Here is a 7,384-nt window from a genome sequence, read left to right as displayed (position 1 = left end):
TGCTATTCAATGATAGAATCTTCTTCCTAGATTCTAATATTATGGACCATATTTGTATACGATACTCGTGAGTTACTTAAGCTTTGTGCCATTTTTCGACAGTGATTATGGTGATAGATGTTTTTCAATTAAAGGGTTGATAACATGCTGTCCTTATTCTTTTAGGGTTTCAAATATTTGATTCGGTGATATTTGTTAGTAGTAAAGTGGGTTCCTTGAGTTTATTATTAGAGGATTACATTGATGCCATCTGTTCCTAATGTGACAATCACTGAAATGAGTTGGACAAGCTTATGCAGGACCATTATCTATGTTATAAAGATTTAGACCCAGTTTAAGTATTTAGTTCAAATTACAAATTTTTTGAAGCTTGTATTTGGAATTGCTAAAATTGAAAGGATAGTTAAATTATAAAAATTAAAAATATCATGATTTAAACTAAAAGTAAGCCTTCACTATAATAAATTATATTATTAAGTGTTTTTTTTTTTTTACCTTTTGACTTCATTAACATTTATACTTTTATTTAGAGTTTAATAGATATAAACGGATTAAGCGAGTATCCTTTTATTAACTAAATTCATATATGTAAATGAATTTTTAGTGTGTTAAGTATCCACTTTCTAATTCAATTCAATGAAATTTAAGCGTAGCGGTATAAAAAAATTTAAATTTTATTATATTTTGATTGTTATATCTAATATTTTTAATTTTGATAAATTTATCTTAAAGTACTAATACTTTGATAATTTTAACCAATTGAGAAGGGTGGCACAAAAGTAAAGAAATATAAAAATTTGTTAGGATCATCATATTAATTAGGTCTTGTTTGTTATATTTTACTTTTTAGCCATCTTATTTTTATTTACTTTCACTTTTATATATGGTTATTTTATCTTTTGTCTTTTAAAATATACGAGTTGTAAATAAGTTAGGTCGGGTTGACACGATCCAATACGACACGAAAAATTAAATGGGTTATAACGAATTCACGAGTCAATCCGTTACACAACTCATTTTAAGCCGTATTATAAACAGGTCAACCCATTTACTGATCTGGACCTGTTAAGGGTCAACCCTAATTTTTTCTCTATACCTTTTTTTTTTCTTTACTGGTGTGTCTTGTTGAATTTTTTTCATGGTTGGTGGGCAGTTATGCTCCACCCTCTAATTTAGAGGAGAGTTATGTCAGGCTTTCTATTGCTGAAGAAGATGATAATAGGGTTGTTGTTGGCGGTAGTGTTATGAGGTATGTCGATAAGTTGAGTTTAGTTGAACAATTTCTTTCTGACAAACAAATTAAATTTAACTTTATGATTAATGCAATGGCCTTTGCTTGGAGATCAGTATGGGGAGTCACCATCAAGGATCTAGAGGAACTATCCTGGTCTTTTAAACGAAATCATTTGGACCTCAGTAGGATTCAGAGTCATGGGCTCTCGCAATTAGTACCCTTCAATAAGACTATGTTCTGGGTACAAGCCTACAACTTCCTAGCAGGTTTTATGTCTGAACATGTTGCCAAAATTGTTGGGAACTATATCAGAATCTTTGTTGAATCTAACACTCATAACTTAACTAGTGTTTAAAGGTCCCGTCTTCACGTTTAAGTTGAGCTAGAGGTTACTAAACCTCTCAAACAAAGAATGAAGCTCAAAAAAGAGAAAGAATATTGGTTTTGGGTAGACCTCAAATACAAAAGATTAACTACTTTCTGATTTGTTTGTGGCATTTTGGGAGACTTTGAATGTTTTTACTCGAGATTTTCTTTAATGGGAAACAACATCTAGTTAAGAAACCTTATAGGAATTGGATGTGAGCTCCATCTAGGAGAAATCAACCGCATGGTGGTAAACGGTGGTTGCAGCTAGAAGTGAGTGGCACTAATAATGTTGACGGCTAAAGTTCCGATTATAATAAAAGTGTTTATTCATGGGGTGATAGGGATCAGACAATCAAAATTGTGGGAGTTAACTCTAAATCTCATGGCATGATTAGTGGCTTCACTCATAAGGAAAGTATCCAAGATCACACTAATATTGATACTATATCACAACCACATTTAGTAGGAAAAGGATGTTCAAATTGTGGTTGACCAAAAAAGGAGGCGTATGGGGTGACCAAATGGATATTTCCAATGGGCTCAGTGGGCTTCATGTGGCTCAAAACTGAGACCATAACATTATAGGGTTATTAGAAAACGAATTAGAGGTGGGATTTGGAGACCAAACTTACCTAACCTATTGAGTGCTATAACATGGAATTGTTGGGGTCTGGCCAACTTCGGGGGGTTTAGGTTTTGAAGGACTTGATTCGACTTAAAAGGCCTTGTATAATAAATCTTAGTGAGACTTTTGTGAAGCCTGATAGAATGAAAAAGGATTCAAGCCTAATTGGGGTATGATGGCTTGCATGTAGTAGACTGTGAATGCCACAGTGGGGGCCTAGCCATGTTATGGAAGGATAAAAAAATTGTTACAGTCTTGGGCTCTAATAATATTTTTATTGATGTACAAGTAAAAATAGATTAGCTTGGCATGTGGAGATACGTTGGTTAATATGGCTTCTCTGACCGAAATAGGAGGAGGAGTTCATGGTCTTTGTTGCATCATCTAGCAACTCTCTCATCCCTCCCTTAGTGTATAATAAGAGATTTTAACGACTTGATATCGCAACTAGAAAAAAGAGGAGGCACTTCATATCCCTAATGGATAATTAATGGGTTTACTGAAGCTATTATTGACTGCAATATGTTTGATATGGGTTTATATGGATATCATATCACTTAGGAGAGATCAAGAGGGTTTAGTCGGGTGGGCGGAGTCTTTCTAAATAAGGCTGGGCAACATCTTTCTAAATGCTCTTGAGTCTTCCTCTTAAGACCACTTACCTTTGTTCCTTTATCTTAAGCAACTTTTTTCATCCCTAATTTTAGGCCTTTTTGTTTTGAAAACATATGGCTTAAGGAGCGTGACTCTAAGGATATGGTGGCTTGGTGCTGGAATAACTCTCATTCTTATAAGTTTCAAGGAAAGCTTGAGATGTGAGGATTAGAGCTTTCCAAATGGGGAGGAGCTATGGTGTGTGACTTTTGAAATAGGATCAAGAAGTGTAAAGAGAGAATGGGTGTTTTACAAAATTGTAGGGATCGACTAGGGGTCAAACTATAATCGTGCTCATTCTGATTATTTCATTGTGCTATGATATCAAGAGACCATTGGCAATAAAAGGCAAAGCAATTCTGGCTAAAAGAAGGTAATGCTAATACAAAATTTTCCATTCTTTTATCTTTGTCAAAAAGAAAAAGAATCAGATTCGTAGGTTTAAGGACGCCTCGGGTTTTTGGCAATCAAAGGATGAGGATCTATAGCATATGGTAGTGGACTATTTTAATTAATTATTTGTATCTAATGGTTGTGTTAGTTGGCCATTCTTTAATTGTGTCCAAAAGAGGGTTCCTCAGCTTCAAAACGAGTTATTGATGGTTCTCATTGATCCTAGTAAGGTCAAAATGGTTGTGTTCGATATGGATCTAGACAAGTCCCCTGGATTAGATGGTATGAATCCTGCCTTTTGATAAGCTGTTTGTGTAGCTAAAATCTAAGGCAGTGAACCTATCGATGCAGACTAGCAAAAATGGTGAGTATCAAGGTCATATTCTCAGGAAAGGGTGATCCTAGACCTACTGCAGTGTCTTATGTTATCTAACCTTAACAAAATCGATGAAGTTATTATGCTACGATTAAATATGAACAAACGATTAACTAAGTGTCAAATAATCTGAAAGGATTTAGAAAAACACTCGAAGGAAAAAGCAAACCCTAAGGGACCTAAGCTAGTTGGATTTTAGTGAAGATAGAGGTTATATTGATTACCAATTGCAATTACCCGTGGACGAATTCTTAACTGAATTCGGTCTCCCTCTCGAGATAACCGAATTCTTAACCCTAATAACCTAAAGTTGGAATCTCTTCCTAACGATTGATTATTCGATTAGCATTAAGCTTTAACCCGCCTCTATTAAGCTTTGTTAATTCTTAATTTGGCTAGTCAATTACCCTCTAAGTGATCATTAACCAATTCTTGTTATTCAAATTTTCAATTACTAAATGAATTTCTCAATTACATAAAGCAATCTGAATACCACAACTCACAACGTTTCATGAATAAAGTGACTTCTCATTACTAATGAAAGCAAGAAGAGACAAGCATTGATAATCAAAATCTCATAAGCATTAAAATCAATCCAACAACATAGGAACTGATGAGCATAGTTTTATACATATTTGCTTGCATATTATTGCGTATTTTCTTAGCAATTATTGTGCTTTTATTCCCAGATCACCTGTGTTTTGTGTTCTTTTGCATTTCAGGAACATTTATAGGACCATCATCGTTGTTTAAGCAATTATAGATCAATACGTGCGGAAACGGACGAGAATTCATCAAGATCGGACAAGAGCCCGCAATGCATACATTGACCACGGCCTGGACTCTGGCCGTGCTCAACCATTGGCTTTGATTCTTGAAATTGGCACTTTGGGCACGGTTTCCGTAGCCACCACGGCCTCCAAAGACGGCCCGTGGTGGCCAACACGGGAGAAACACGGCCCGTGGTGGTTAACACGGGGAGGAACACTACCGTGGTGAAACCCTACTTGGTGAGATCCACGGTTTGTGCGGCTGGACTTCGGCCGTCTTGAGTTAAATATATAAGAAAAAATGAGTTTTTCTTAAGAAAAGAGGAGGGAAAGAAGTGACATTGAGCCCTAGTGGGCTGGTTGGTTCGCACAATCGAGTGCGAGAGAGTTCGCAGTGAGTAAGAATCCGAAATCGTAAGATTCCGAGTGCAAAAGCGATGGTGGAGCAATTCAAGAGGCAGTTTGGGAGATTAATCAAAGTGTAGATCCAGGATTTGGAGCTGTTCATCCAATTCGAGGGAAAAGGGTGTACATGTTTTATTTTCATTATTCTTTCATTGTAATTGATTTCCTAGATTGTTTTAAACATGAACATGTTTAGCTAGACTGATTTAATCCATTGGGATTTCTTTACTATGTTGGCTTGATATTATATTGTTGGATTGTTTGAGTTGGTTTTGTATTCTTCTTGTTTTCAGTATGAATAAGATTATGCATTATTCATGAGACGTTGTGAATTGTGATGTTTAGATTGCTTTATGAGATTGAGAAATCCGTTTGGCAATTGGAACTTTGAATAATAAGAACTGGTTAATAATCGCTTAGAGATAAGGATAATTAACTAGCCGGATTAAGAATTAACAAAGCTTAATAGAGGCGGATTAAAGCTTAATGCTAATTTAAGAATCAATCGTTAGGAAGAGATTCCAACTTTAGGTTATTAGGTTTAGGAATTCGGTTATCTCGAGAGAGAAACCGAATTCGGTTAAGAATTCATCCACGGGTAGCATAATTAGACTCACTGATCCTTTATCTTTTGTTCGGATGCCAACTAGTTTGGATTCCCTTTGGGTTTGTCTTCTTGTCTTGATTATTTCACTTATCAATTACTCCTGCATCTCCCTTAGAACTTAGCTCGTAGTTAATAGTTAGTTTAGAATTTATTCATCATCCATTTTAGGTTAATATAACAAAGAACAAAGGAGTAACTCTGGGCTTTCGCTTTCCCGAGGAATACGACCTTGATACTCGCCATTAGTGCTAGACTGCATCGATAGGTACACTGCCTTAGATTGTAGCTAACACGAGTAGCACACATCAAGTTTTTGGCGCCGTTGCCGGGGAATTGTTTGAAAACTAGAGTAAAATTTGCTATTTGTTAATTTAGCCATTTTTTTTTCTTTCTTATTATTTTATGATTTTTATTTTTATTTTTTTATTTATTTTATTTTATTTGTACATATTTATTTAGCTTAAGTTTATGATTCATATAGTGAATGATAAGGAGGTTCAATGCTAAATTTAAACTCTTTGTATGATACATTGGAAAATGGGATCAGGAACCAAAAGAGTGATAAAAATTGGGATGCCCGTGCATATTTAGATGCTCGAGTGGAATCGTTTTGCAGGGCTACCGATCAACTCTCTTCTCCTATCCTTTCATCTCAAGTCTTTTGTGAATTTTGTTGTGGTTTACATGTGTGTAATGATTGTCCATTGTATAGTGATGTTGCTCATTGTTCTTATAAGCGTGAACAGTGAATTATACGGAAGTTGGCCAAATGACTCGTATGGAAGCACCTACAATCAAGAGTGGAGCACTCATTCACCCTTTGGATGGAGCTTAGATGGCCAAGAACCACTAGGAATTCAGCAACTACATCAAGACCTAATGTTGCACCTTCAACTCAAGATGAAGAGTTAGTGTCGGAGGAGCCGATGATGAGGTTCATTACAAGTCTTGATGTGATTCCAACAAACAGAGAGGATACTTGAAGATCAACAAGCCTCGATTAAGAACATAGAGCATCAAGTAGGCTTGATCTTTCAGTTACTAGCGGCAGAGCAATTGGAAACTCCATCAAATGCTACCGAATCCGAGGGAGCATTTGAGCGCCATCACTTCTGCGTTCGGGGTGAGAATTTTTCCGGTTTATCTACTATGTTTGATGATGATGCTTCCATGCGGGACGATCTCTTGAACATGGAGATGGAACCGGAAAGGAAGAGGCGAACATAATTCCTCCGAAAGACTATCAACAGGAATGTACAGTTGATGATGCTGAGTTGCGAGTTAGAGGAATTGTTGGTAGATTTTCCACAAGTCCCTTCCGATGATGGAAGATGAGCATGAGTTATCCAATAAAGAAGTCTTGGAGGAGCTCGAGTTTCTTCTAGCAAGAGAACCAAGCCAGGACCTAAGAAAACCATTAACACTCCCTGAAGAAATTGCCCAACCGTCGATCCTTCCAATTGTTGAAACTTTAGCTTTCAAATTGGAAGAGCCCTAGAAACATCATGACTACGTGCAATTATACGAGGAGCGAGTTTTGCCCATCATACTAGCAACTTGCTTGACTCACGGGAAGAGGAAGTTGACGATTATCCCTCTAAGCGGATATTTGAAGCCATTTGCTTGGAAGAAGGATGGATGGTCGCCGATCACGCCCATTTGCTTTTCACCATGAGTCCAAATGCAAGAAGACTCATCACATCAAAAGAAGCGCTTTTGGGAGGCACCCCAATTTTTATCTTTAATTTCTAATTTTTTTTTAACCTTTTATTTTGGAAACATTTTATTAGTTTTAGTTTTCATATTTTCAGTTTTGATTTTATTTCTTTATTTTATTATTTTGATTCTACCAGGAGGCACTTTGAATTTCCACAACATCGGCCTTGATGGATGATCAGGCGATCCCCTAGATCTTTTTATTTTTCCGCATTTATTTACTTTATTTTTCATA

The sequence above is a fragment of the Ricinus communis genome, chromosome 9 (assembly GCF_019578655.1).
Source record: "Ricinus communis isolate WT05 ecotype wild-type chromosome 9, ASM1957865v1, whole genome shotgun sequence".
Lineage (NCBI taxonomy): Eukaryota > Viridiplantae > Streptophyta > Magnoliopsida > Malpighiales > Euphorbiaceae > Ricinus > Ricinus communis.
This window is presented reverse-complemented; position numbering follows the sequence as displayed.